Raw genomic sequence first — 13,752 nt, 5'->3', positions numbered from 1 at the left:
GCGTCCGGAAACCAGGACGAGACCAAGGGGCAAGTGGGACACTAGCGGCACCCTCGGCGACCTCGGGCCCTCTGCCGGGGGGAGGGGGGGGAAGGGCTCACCGGCGCCTCCCCCGGCAGAGGACCTACCTCCATGCGGCGCCTTGCTCCATGCGGCGTGGGGGAGGCCCTGGCTCTGGGTCCCTCCCGTGCAGCCCCCAGTGCGCCGCTCCCACCAGGGGCGGAGCCACCGTGCTAGGGTCTCCGACTGCTGCCGCGGTCTGGTTCACCTGCTGCCCATGGTTAGTGTACGCTTGCTCCCGACATATAAGGCTGTACCCCGCCGTCGTCGTCGCTGAAGGGGTCGGCGAAGCCTTCGGGTGACTCGTGGAAGGCCCCCGCTTCGGGCGTCTCGTCGACCCATCCTTGCCCGGGAAACGAGTTGGGGCCTTCCCCCGGCATGTACTCCAGGTTCACCATGCAGGGCACGTAGGCGTCCGCGGTTGCCCCGCAGAGCCATCACCTGGGGGCCCCGCGCCTTGAGCCACTAGCCGCGATGCCTGGCCCTGGTGGCCGCTGGGTGGCACTCCAGCGCGTCCTCGCGGTGCACTGCCAGCGCTTGCCCCTCCTAATGATGGTGCTGTCGTGGCAGGACGGGATGCGCCGGGGTCTATGTTGGTGTTGTCGGGTTCCCCTAGCACTCCCGGAGGCGCGCGAGCTCGCCGGGGCCTCCCGCGCGCTTCTTTTACGACCTGGGCGTTGGCAAGGAGCAGAAAGGCAGCGTACCTCTGCAGGCAGCGTCCAGCAGTTCGGCGACGTGCTCCAGTAGCGCATCGTGGCCGCTCTCCACCAGCCTGCATCCTAGAATTTCCCGCGCCACGATGAGTGCGGCTCGCATGTTCGCCTACTCCCGTCGGGTGTGCGGTGATGTTGTCGCAGCGTAGCCTGGAGACCGCGTGGCAGCGTGCGTGCGCCGCAGCGTGAGGGCGAAGGGCGCCGGTCCACGCCGCCTGCGTCTGGCGGCGTTGGGCGGTGTGCGAGCCGCCTAGAGCGCGGACTTGAGGTCTTCTTGAGCGGACGATACCGCCGGGCTGGCCAGTCAGCCCAGTGGTCGGCATGAGTCCTCGGGTCGTCAGCCATAGAGACCGTAGGGTGACGGCGACCTGATCGATGGAAGAGAGGCTTCAGCGCACTCGTACCTGGCACACCAAATGTCGGATTTCGGTTTCCGCAGACCCTAGAGAGGTTCGAACTCTGGGGTGCGCACAAAGAACACTCTCTCCCCAGCGCGCTCGCTCAACGATCCAACCACCTAGCTCGACGAACCAAAGGAACAAGAGACACAGTGTTTATACTGGTTCGGGCCACCTTGCGGTGTAATACCCTACTCCAGTGTGTGGTGGATTGCCTCGAGGGGCTGAGGGTAAACTAGTACAGTGGATGAACAACCTCAGGAGGTGAGGTGTTCTTGAGCTCGATGAGCTGGTGAGTGTGAGGATGATTGTCGGTGTCAAAACCGGCGGATCTCGGGTAGGGGGTCCCGAACTGTGCGTCTAAGGCGGATGGTAACAGGAGGCGGGGGACACAATGTTTACCCAGGTTCGGGCCCTCTCGATGGAGGTAATACCCTACTTCCTACTTGATTGATCTTGATGATATGAGTATTACAAGAGTTGATCTACCATGAGATCGTAGAGGCTAAACCATAGAAGCTAGCCTATGATTATGATTGTTGTTGTCCTACGGACTAAACCGACCGGTTTATATAGACACTGGAGGGGGCTAGGGTTACACAGAGTCGGTTACAAGGGAGGAGATCTACATATCCGAATTGCCAAGCTTGCCTTCCATGCCAAGGAGAGTCCCATCCGGACACGGGATGAAGTCTTCAATCTTGTATCTTCATAGTCCAACAGTCCGGCCAAAGCATATAGTCCGGCTGTCCGAGGACCCCCTAATCCAGGACTCCCTCAGTCGCCCCTGAACTAGGCTTCAATGATGATGAGTCTGGCGCGTAGATTGTCTTCGGCATTGCAAGGCGGGTTCTTCCCCCGAATACTCCATAGAAGATTTTGAACATAAGGATCGTGTCCGACTCTGCAAAACAAATTCCACATACCACCGTAGAGAGTATAATATTTCCACAAATCTAACCTGCTGACAACTTTTCATAACGTGAGATCACGCCATGGCCCGGTCATTATTCGAACCGTTTTTCTCAACCAGCTACTGCACATATTGCGAGGCGGTTTTCTTGGCACGTCTTGTCGAAGTAGAGATCGTGTCCCCTTATCACGGGATTCTCATCAATACGGGTGTGGGTAACCCAACCGTGCCATCAATCATGGTGCTTGGGGAATAAGCGAGTTTACCGGGCTAGTGGGGAGGCGGAGGATCCCTGCTGCCTTTATAAGGGGATAAGGACTCCCTTTCGCACCCACGCTTTATTCTTCCCGATTCATTCCCTCCGCTCGAGCTCCAACGCCCAAGCGTTCATCTTCTCCGCCCACAAAGGCCTTCCGAAAATGTTCGGATCCGGAGCAGGAGGCAAGTCGATGGCCACTACCGTCCGGGAGAAGGATATCAAAAAGCTTCGGGAGGCCGGGTACCTGGCCAAGAAAATCAGCCACCGTCTCCCGACGGCGGGACAGATCGTCCCTACTCCGGAACCCCACGAGAGGGTTTTATTCCTCCCTCATTTTGTCCGCGGGCTAGGGTTTCTCCTTCACCCGTTCGTTCGCGGCATCATGTATTATTATGGGATTGATTTCCATGATCTATCCCCCAATTCCTTCCTCAACATCTCGACATTCATCGTCGTGTGTGAGGCTTTTCTCCGCATCTTGCCACACTTCGGCTTATGGCTGAAGATCTTTAATGTGAAGCCCAAGGTAGTGAGCGGCGAGCACGCCGAGTGCGGGGGCGCTATGGTGAGCAAGATGCCCAACGTTACATGGCCAACAGGTACTTTTAATGATTCCGTCAAAGAGTGGCAGCAGCAGCGGTTTTACATCACTGAGCCGCGCGGCACAGGATGGGCCGCTGCTCCCGAGTTCCGACCCGGAGCCCCTCTGCGGCTTACGTCCTGGCCTAAAAAGGGCCTGAACTGGTCTTCGTCCGACGAACTGTCAGTGCTCCAGACGCGCGTTAAGGATATGGAAGACAAGAACATCGAACTCGTGAATGTAGTCCAGGTGATGTTAGTTCGCCGGATCCTGCCCTGTCAACACCGGACTTGCAATCTATGGGAATTCGATCCAGCCAAGCACCAGACCCTGCGAGAGCTCTTTGGCTCCTTGCACAAAGACATCTGGAAGGTGCTTTTCAAGTCTGGCAAATCATGGGCGGACTCGGCCGAGGACCGCGGGTGCCAACTGTCCCGCCCTGCAAGCTCGGTCAACTATTTTACGTTTTATCCGCATAACCCAAGGAAATGCTTAGTGTGTTTTCCTCAACTCCCCTAGGGCTGGACGAAGAAGGCGGAGCGGATCCACTGTCTGGCCCCGCTGCCCGAAGGACCGGCCAACCCACTTCTGACGAAGATGCTGGTGCCGACGCCGTATAAGGCGCAGAAGAAGAAGGCCGAGAAGGAGGCCAAAAAGACCCGGGGTGGCCTTCGTCACCGCGGCACTTCAGACACAATATCCGAAGGTTCCAATGCCCGTTCTGCCTCCGAAGAGGACAAGGAGGGGGAGGAAGACGAATCCCCAGTGGGGGGGGGGGAAGAAAGAAGAGGGCGGCCTCCATACACTTGGAGGCCGAGTCGCCTAAAAGAGGAAAAGCTCATCTTCCGGAAGAGTCCACTGCCGCCGCCGACAACAGCGCGTCGTGGGATCCCAGGGCCCAGCCCTTGGTGAACTCGTGAGTATAAAATCCGAACACATTTATGCGTCCAGTTTCATCATGGCGTAATATTTTGACCTGAGCCATACTTTTTGTAGTCCGGCGCGGTCCCGCACCGAACAATCCTCATCAGGGATTTGCTGAGCTCGGATGCTATGGAGAGCGGGACACCCCCGAAGGCCCCTTCCCCGTAACATGTGGATAACACCGAGGCTTCGTCCCAGAAGGACCCCGGTCAAGCAGGGGAGGAAGAGATCGTGAGAGCGGCGCCTGGAGGTCAAACTTCAAGGGCTGGAGACATGGGGGAGAAGATTCCCATGGGAGTCATCGGCGGGAGCCATCTTGAATTCGGCTCCTAGCCGGACGCAATTCCGGAGACCAATACGGCTCTAGAATCAAGCAGGCGGCCTCCCTCAGATGGAGGGGGCGTGCCTGTTCCACCGGCGATCTCTGTCCATCCAGAGGTGCCAGATGCTTTGTTGGCGGCGCTGAAGAGCGCCTCCATCGTCGATAAACACCATGCCCTTATGGGTGCGGTGATTGAGAAGATTCAGTCTGCTGAGAGTGGACTGAATGAAGCCTGCATCAGCCTTCTAAAAGGCTTTGAGGTATGTTTTATGAGGTTTCGAACAATGTCATACTATGGATAGTAGCCCCTGATACACTGTTCGGTTAAAGAAAGAACCGGACAGAGGATCCAATTTAATGTTCGCAGGAAGACTCAGTTGGTGACATCTATCTCTCTTTTATAAGCAGGCGTCTGCAGCGGTCGCTGCCTCTCATACTGCGGAGGTCTCTGGACTGAATCAAAGTCTGGAGCGGACCAAAGAAGAACTTGGCCAGTTAAAAAGGCAGTTGGAAGATAAGCAAGGTATGCCCAAGCCTTGTTCGCGTTTGGTGCGAACGAATTTCAAGTAAGATAAAATATGTTCCATGATTTTCTCTAGGGACGATGACCGAAGTCGAGGCTCTTAAGAAGGCTGTGGCCGAGGCCGAGGGAAAGGCAGCCGTAGAGCAGGCTCTTCATGAGAGGCACGAGGCTAGGGTTATTGAAGCTGAGCAGAAGCTTCAAGAGGCCGTTAAGAAATGCGAGACCTTGGAGCAGAGTTTAACGGAAAAAAAATCCGAACTCACCAGGGCTCATCAGGCCGCGCGCGATGCCCGGGGGGAAACCCAAGGCACCCTGCAGGACATCCAAGAGGCGAGGAAGATCGCCGCGGGTAAGGCTCTTTTCCATGTAAATCTAGTATTTGAGGAGAAAATCATGTTTCTAATTTTGAGTTCGGATTTCTCCAGCGATGTTTGCGGATCTGCCTCGCAGCATATCGAATGCCGCCCAATTCTACCGAGCCGAAGAAAGGAATACTGCGGATAAGCTCTTCTGGTCGCAGTATCTAGCACCGAATTATCCGATGCCTTTCGTCGACCAACTAAAACAGCTGATCGAACTGCATAGGGCGGCCGAACTAGCCATGAAGGATTTGATTATCCAGCTATGGCCCGCCGAGCCGATTCCAAGCAGCTACTTCGGGCTCGTGAAGCGGCTTGTGGGTGCCTGCCCTCGACTTGACGTCATCAAGCGGTCAGTCTGTATAGAGGGTGCGCGAATGGCCTTCGCCCGCGCAAAGGTGCACTGGGGGAAGATGGATGCTGAAAAGTTGATGACCGAGGGACCACCCGAGCGGAAGGAGCACCGCAAGGCTGAATTATATTATGAAAGTGCCTTGAAAGGATCCTGCCTTGCGGCGGAGCAATGCACCAAGGACGTTATATTTCCATGAATGCAAATCATGTTGTAATGTTTGGACAAGGTCATTATTTATTGCCTGTTGTATAAAAGTTTATCCTCCTACGTGGCCGTTTTATGTATTAATCCTGAGAGTTGGCCAGTCGTCAGCTTCTGCCCCCACGTAGGAAGTACGGGGGTGTTCGGGATAAACCTGATCACTCTTTATCTCAGTTTTGGGTCCTTCGAAGGAGGTGTTCAGCACAACGAACCAGGCAATCGGACTATAGGGCTTTATCACTCTCACTTAGCCATAGGAGCTTTAGGAAGGTAGGCGCAGCCCCTGGTGTTTGGAAGACCGCATGAGGGGCTCTATAGGCACCTGATCGGAAGAGAAACCGATCCATCGCACGCTGCATTGGTTATGGCATTATGCGGGAGAAATCCTTAAAGATTTTAGAACCTCTCGAACAGCTGACCAGCTCTCGCCGTATCATGACAGTCAGTTTTCGGCTTTCTCTACTGAGGTGCTCGTCCGGAAGAACCGGGACACAATCGTAGTAGTTCTCCCTGTGCCACCTTAGCCGATATAGCGGAACGTAAGGCAGCAAAACATGGGAGCCGGGCAAACCCAACATTTGACCGAAGACATGATTCGGAGCTGATGCATATAATGCTATAAGTTCGGGGTGCCGAACTTCCATGAAGGTGTTCGGACTTTATTGCCGTATTATGGGTAAAACGAAGCACCTGGCATATTTAGGGCATATCGCAGTGTACGGATGCCACTTGACCAAAGAATTTCAATAAGAAATATCAGTAGATAAGCGTCGTATAAATCCACATACTGTATTTGAATAGTACGTCGATGCGTATAAGTACAGGTAATGTGATAAAAAAGAAATATGACTATGGAACCTGCCGAGACCAGGGGGAAGAAGCTGTATGCGGATCCGGAGTGTAGTGGGATGACCATAGCGGGGAATATCTAAGGATTCCCTTGCGCGTTCAAGCTGCCTCCATATCGCCAGTCCTGGTCCGCGCAAAGTTGAACCTGCAAGGAAAATGTAAGAAATGCTTGCGTTCCGTAGAGCGGTTGAGCCGCGGTATGTGGCCTGTCCTAGCCTTTGCCGGGGTGTTTTAATTGAGCTCTGGAAGAGCCTTTTTATTCTGCCGCGAAGCAGTTCGGAGTCCTTTGGCGGTGTCCGGCAGCCTGGCCGTCGACTCGAGGTTCGATTGAAAAGCTGCCACTTGTTTCATTCGCTGTTAAAGCAGCGGTATACTCTGTGGTACCAAGGGAAAGTTCGGCTTTGCCATTAACCGTGATGACGCCGCGCGGACCGGGCATCTTGAGCTTATGGTAGGCATAATGTGGCACCGCGTTGAATCGAGCGAACGCGGTTCGTCCTAGCAGTGCCTGATAATCACTGCGAAAAGGGACGATGTCAAAGATTAACTCTTCGGCACGGTAATTGTCTGGTGATCCGAAGACTACCTTAAGGGAGATGGAGCCTGTACAACTGGCCTCCACACCTGGTATAATACATCTGAAGGTGGTTTTAGTGGGTTTGATCACCGAATGATCGATGCCCATCTTGCGCACTGTGTCTTGGTAAAGCACGTTTAGACTGCTGCCTCCGTCCATAAGGACTCGTGTGAGGTGGAACCCGTCAATTATTGGGTCTAGGACTAGTGCGGCTGGATTGCCCTGATTGGTGTTAACTAGACGATCCATGCGGTTGAAGGTGATCGGCCTGAGTTTATATTGTGGGACGACTGGTTCCGTTAAGTCGATATCCCTAAGGGTGCGCATCCAGTCCGGGTTGGGAGTGTGGGTGCTGTTTACCACGTTCACCGTTTGGATTTGCGGGGGAAATTTCTTTTGCCCTCCTGTACTCGGTGGTCTGGGCTCCTCGTCGCCATCATCACTTTGAGACCCCTTATCTTTGTTTTTGGCGCCTGACCTGCCGGCTTGTTTGAAGACCCAACATTCTCTATTGGTATGATTGGCTGGCGTTCCCGGGGTGCCATGAATTTGGCATGGGCAGTCGAGTATGCGGTCCAGACTGGACGGACCCGAATTATTATTTTGGAGTGGCCCCTTCCACTGGCTGGACTTAGAGCCACTAAATCCGGCATTGACTGCCATATCTTCGGTGTTTTCACCATGTTTGCGGCGCTTGTGTTTGTTGCGCCGGGGTTTGCCGTTGCTATCTCTGGCCTCTGATGTGCCAGGGTTGCTTGCTGTGTTGTTGCTACGGGCCAACCAGCTATCTTCGCCCGCGCAAAAGCGGGTCATGAGTGTCGTGAGGGCTGCCATGGATTTTGGCTTCTCTTGGCCGAGATGTCGGGCGAGCCACTCGTCACGGATGTTATGTCTAAAGGCCGCTAGGGCTGCAGCATCCGGACAGTCGACAATTTGGTTCTTTTTAGTTAGGAACCGCGTCCAGAATTTCCTGGCTGACTCTCTGGGCTGTTGTGTTGTGTGACTTAAATCGTCAGCATCCGGTGGCCGCACATAAGTGCCCTGGAAGTTGTCCAGGAATGCGTCTGCCAGGTTCTCCCAACTTCCGATGGAGTTTGCCGGCAAGCTATTCAGCCAATGCCGAGCCGGTTCTTTGAGTTTTAGCGGGAGATACCTGATGGCGTGTAGATCATCCCCACGGGCCATGTGAATGTGGAGGAAGAAATCCTCTATCCAGACCGCGGGGTCTGTAGTGCCATCATATGATTCAATGTTTACGGGTTAGAACCCTTCTGGGAATTCATGATCCATTACTTCATCAGTGAAGCATAGGGGGTGTGTGGCGCCTCTGTGCCGGGCTATATCACGATGTAGTTCATATGAGTCTTGTCTGCTGTGTTCGGCCCGGCCGGATTTGCTTTTAGTATATCTGGCGTGACGGTTGTCATCACACATTGAGGCGCGCCCCCGTATTCCGTAGATCGATCTTGCATGTCCTGCTTTGTTTTCCAATACGTCTCGCAGGTCCTTCGTATTACCCTGGGCCTTAGTATTTTTGTTTGACTGTTGGCGGGGTGCGGGCTGGACTTCGGCCTGATACGCCGCTTTGTCTCGGCCACGAGGTGGCCGGTCAGGCGCATCATACGCTGGAAGCGTAGGCTTTAATGCTTCCTCCTCGAGTTGGGGTAGCAACCTGCGCTTTGGGTAACTTTTGGTTGGGCGCTCGAGTTCGTATTCCTCGGCCGCTAGGACCTCAGTCCATCTATCCGCTAGCAGATCTTGGTCAGCTTGAAGCTGCCGTTGCTTCTTCTTCAGGCTATTTGTTGTGGCTATAAGCCGGCGCTTGAAGCGCTCCTGTTCGACGGGATCCTCAGGCACGATAAATTCTTCGTTGCTGAGGCTCACCTCGTCTTCAGAGAGAGGCATGTAATTGTCATCCTCGGATTCTCCGTCTGCTGCCTGTTCCTTAGGGCTAGCTTGCCCATCCTCCCGCTCGAGGTCTGGCTGGAGGGGATTGTCTTCGTCTTCGGCATTATCCGCAGCGTTATTGTTTCTTGTGCCGGTATCACCGCTTTTGCTATGGCGGGGCTTGGAGCGGCGCCGTTGACACCGGTGCTTAGATTGCTTCTCGAGGGGATTATCTTCTGTTGCCTTATTGCCATCGCTCTCTTTGGGAGTGTCCACCATGTATATATCATATGATGAGGTGGCAGTCCACCGTTCTATGGGCGGTGCTTCCTATTCGTCTCCTGCATCGTCGTCCATACCGTCAATGTCTTCGGAGCCGAGATCGAGCATGTCGGTTAAGTCGTCGACAGTGGCTATCAAGTGGGTGGTGGGTGGGGAACGAATTTCTTTGTTGTCCGCTTCCCACTCAAGCCGAACATAGTTCGGCCAAGGGTCTCCTGACAAGGAGAGAGACCTTAATGAATTTAGCACGTCGCCCACGGGCGAGTGCTGAAAGATATCCGCGGAGGAAAACTCCATGATCGGCGCCCAATCAGATTCGATAGGTACAGACGTAGGTAGTTCGGAGCCCATGGCCGGGGACGAATCCAAGTGTCCGGCAACACAGGTCTCATAGGAGGTGAAATCAGTATTCGGCTCTATCGCCACTAAGTGTGTGGCCTCCGTGACGGGGTCCATCCACCCGTCCTCGGACGGCGCACTCTGCTCTGGATTTAGGGCCGGAGTAGCCACAGGTGTGATCTCCTGAACACCGTCCGACGGCAGAGTTAGGTCATGCTCGTCGTGCCTGTGTGGCGCACCTGACATAGGCTCAAATCCGTCAAAGGTCAAGTCTCCACGGATATCGGCCGAATAGTTTAAATTTCCAAACCTGACCTGACGGCCAGGGGCGTAACTCTCGACCTGCTCCAGATGGCCAAGCGAGTTGGCCCACAGTGCGAAGCCGCCGAATACAATGATCTGACCGGGGAGAAGAACCTCACCCTGGATCGCATCGTTTCCGATGATCGAAGGAGCCATCAAGCCTTATGGCGACAGCACAGCGGAACTCTCAATGAAAGCACCAATGTCGGTGTCAAAACCGGCGGATCTCGGGTAGGGGGTCCCAATCTGTGCCTCTAAGGCGGATGGTAACAGGAGGCGGGGGACACAATGTTTACCCAGGTTCGGGCCCTCTCGATGGAGGTAATACCCTACTTCCTGCTTGATTGATCTTGATGATATGAGTATTACAAGAGTTGATCTACCACGAGATCGTAGAGGCTAAACCCTAGAAGCTAGCCTATGATTATGATTGTTGTTGTCCTACGGACTAAACCCTCCGGTTTACATAGACACCAGAGGGGGCTAGGGTTACACAGAGTCGGTTACAAGGGAGGAGATCTACATATCCGAATTTCCAAGCTTGCGTTCCACGCCAAGGAGAGTCCCATCAGGACACGGGACAAAGTCTTCAATCTTGTATCTTCATAGTCCAATAGTCCGGCCAAAGCATATAGTCCGGCTGTCCGAGGACCCCCTAATCCAGGACTCCCTCAATGATCGAGATGATCCATTCCTCGCTATGGTGGAAAACTGATTCCCCGATCCCCCTCTGCTATGGTGGTGGCTAGGTCCTATTTATAGTGGCCTTGGTCATCTTCCCAAATGTAGGTCGGAAGGGATCCCATAATGGCCAAATTTAAAGGGAGACAACTAGTACAAGTTATCCTGACAAAAGTAGTCTTCGCCTGCCGCTGCCCTGGGCTCCACGATGACCTCCATCCTGCCGTCTTGGTGGTCCTTGTTCTTGTTGCACCGATATCTAAACCTTTGCCTGATTCCTCGGGACTCCGTGCCTGCGCTTGCCTCCTTAGCACCAAAGGGGAAACTGGTACACTGCGCCCGCTGGCGCCCGCCTGGCCTTGGTCGTCATGGCTCATGTCACATGAACCTCGCGAGATGCACATTACATAGATATCTCCGCTCCTCGGGAGCCATCCTAGTGAGGCTAATCCCAGGGAGGTCTTGCCATCGTCCGCCTCGCGAGGCTTGGCCCCTCGCAAGGGTCTTGAGCTGTTGTTGTCGATGCTGGGCCATAACAGTCCGTTGATGGAGCCATGTCATGTGCCGCAGGCAGGCAAGTCTGGGTACCCCTGTTCCTAGGACGCCGACAAAGACTATCACAAACGTTACCAATAGCCTAAAGGAACGAGCAAACACTATCAACAGGAAGTAAGTGGAGTGAATCTTGGGTTCAAGAACCCAGAGATGGAATACCTACTAACTAAATGGCATCACGGGATGCTTTTGAGGATGATGGCCAGAATTATCACACTAAGAATACAAAGCATAGCCAGATTACTAGGTAGTTCTCTAAGATATCCTAGTTTCATAATAATAGCTTCAACATATATGTCGAGGCAATGGAGTACCTCAAGACACTGATTAGTGTGGTTAACCTGGTCCAAAGGAACATCGGGAACCAGAAGAAGGGATTTGCAATCAGACTATTTAGAAACCCGGGATGACTCGGACAACATAACGGTTGTAAATGCTCAAAAAGATTTGAGACATCCTGCAAAATGGTGGCATAACCACTCAATATCACAATATCAAGGTTTCGAGACCAACTGTTAACTCACGGAAGTAGTAGAAACTGAGCCGAGACTTGAATCCATCAATCCTATAAGTCTACGAATTAGTAACACGTCATCCTGATAGAAGAATGAGAAGCCTAGTTCTTAATCCCCATAGAAAAGAAGAGGTTGACCCAGATCAGAAGGATATAAGGTGAAGGATTAAAAAGAGCCTTACGTTCCCTTCCACAAACAATTCCCTTATATAACTAAAGCATTTCTAGACTCGACTTCGACCAGTTTGGCTTGGTAATCCTACAGGCAGTCAGGCTCTGATACTAAAGCTGTCAGGACCCCGATCCCAAGTCTCACCGATCTAGCATGTAACACACCATATCACTTTGCAGCCTCACGCACGGTCCCCATGGCTGCAGCCTTACCTAGGCCGGGACCGTTTGCGCCTTTTAGCTCACGTATATGATTGTGCTTCTAGCATCCATATGACAAAGAACCCAGGCCGACATGACTAGTCGTAAACCCAAGGTGGCACAAACTTACAAGGATAGGCATACGTAACCCAACAATGAACGTGTCGGTCATCAACGTATGAATTCAAGTCGTAGCAAGCTACAAGGACTTAAAGGAACAACACGTGACATTTCCCTAAAGGGACAGACACAGGAACAAAGAGGGGTACATGCCGGCCAACCTAAGTGTTCCGGAGCAGTAACGAACTACTATGGCTCAGTGGAAGCACCAGGAGACATTTCCCCATAAGGAAGGCTACCAAGAATGAACAACTATGTGTCGGATCCCACACATAGCAATACACGTTACACGTACGCATAACATGCAAGCATGTGATGTACAACATGGCATCACAGCATAACTCAACAACTCATAGAGATAAAGGCCCAGAAGAGCCATCATAACATTTATTACAAGTAGCGAGTCTCATGACCCTTCACTCAAGTCAACCAAGCCAAGCGGAAGCATAAACATGTCTGAATACAGACATCTGAAAAGAAAGAAAGCTAGAAAGCCTATCTATATACAAGAGCCTCCATAGGAACCAGACCTCTGTCTTGGATTCCCAAGCTAATCGTCGAAGCCCACGCAGAACTACTAGCCAGACTGAAGTCTCTCTGCAAAACATAAATTAAGCAAACGTGAGTACACATGTAATCAGCAAGACTTGCATCAGAACTAGCTACATATGCATCAGTATCAACAAAGGGATGGTGGAGTTTAACTGCAGCAAAGCCAGCTTTGACCCGGTGGCTATCCTGAACTACGACTACGAGTACTATCTTTGAGGTGGCGCACACGAGTCCACATATTCACCATATCAATACACCACTATGGATCCGCTCCCGTCTCCCTATGAGAAGGCCATCCATAGCACCCACGCTTATCTTGCGCATTTCAGAGTATCCACTTCAAGTTATCTATGAACCATATAAGTGTTCCAAGTAGTCCATATCCGCGGACGCGACTATTCGAATAGATCATATTACCCTGCAGGGGTGTACTTCTTCACACATGCTCTCACCACTTATCGCCGTTTACACGACATGTACTCGGCAACCTTCAAGCAGAAGCCCAGCGAGGGTGTCGGCCATGACCCGACTAACCACACAAGACTCTAGTCCAGGTTTATCGCCTATTCGAGTTCCATCCGCAAGGAAGTCTGGCCGGGGTTTCAACTACAGCCCCAAATGATGTGAGCAAGGTTCCCAAGCCCACCATCTGGGTGCCACTTGGTACACCGTGCCACTGTGCCTAGTCTGTCCCAAGCCCACTTGTACCGGGTGCCACTTGGTAGACTACTAGCACTACCTACAAACAGTAGAAACTAGTTGCAACTCCTGGACAGAGATCAAGGCGATTAATAAGTCGAGAGAGCTTGGAGTGCGTGGAGCCCAATGTGTGGTAGTAACTGTCTTGGATCACAAACGCGGAACTCAGTTCCTGAGGACCGTTTCAATGAGACAGCCCACCATGTACTCCTACATGGCCTCTCATTGCTACCTTTACCAAATCGTGTTCACACACTTAGCTCTTATCAGTAGGACATGTTCATCACCATCCCAATCCATCCCAGATGAATCAGACCCGACACAACTCTAAGCATAGCAGGCATAACAAGCAAGCATGAATTAGTAGTCACATCATGGCTCTAACAACTCCTATTCATGTTAGTGGGTTTCAACT

The sequence above is a fragment of the Aegilops tauschii genome, chromosome 7 (assembly GCF_002575655.3).
Source record: "Aegilops tauschii subsp. strangulata cultivar AL8/78 chromosome 7, Aet v6.0, whole genome shotgun sequence".
NCBI classification, from domain to species: domain Eukaryota; kingdom Viridiplantae; phylum Streptophyta; class Magnoliopsida; order Poales; family Poaceae; genus Aegilops; species Aegilops tauschii.
Note: the sequence above shows the minus strand (reverse complement) of the source record.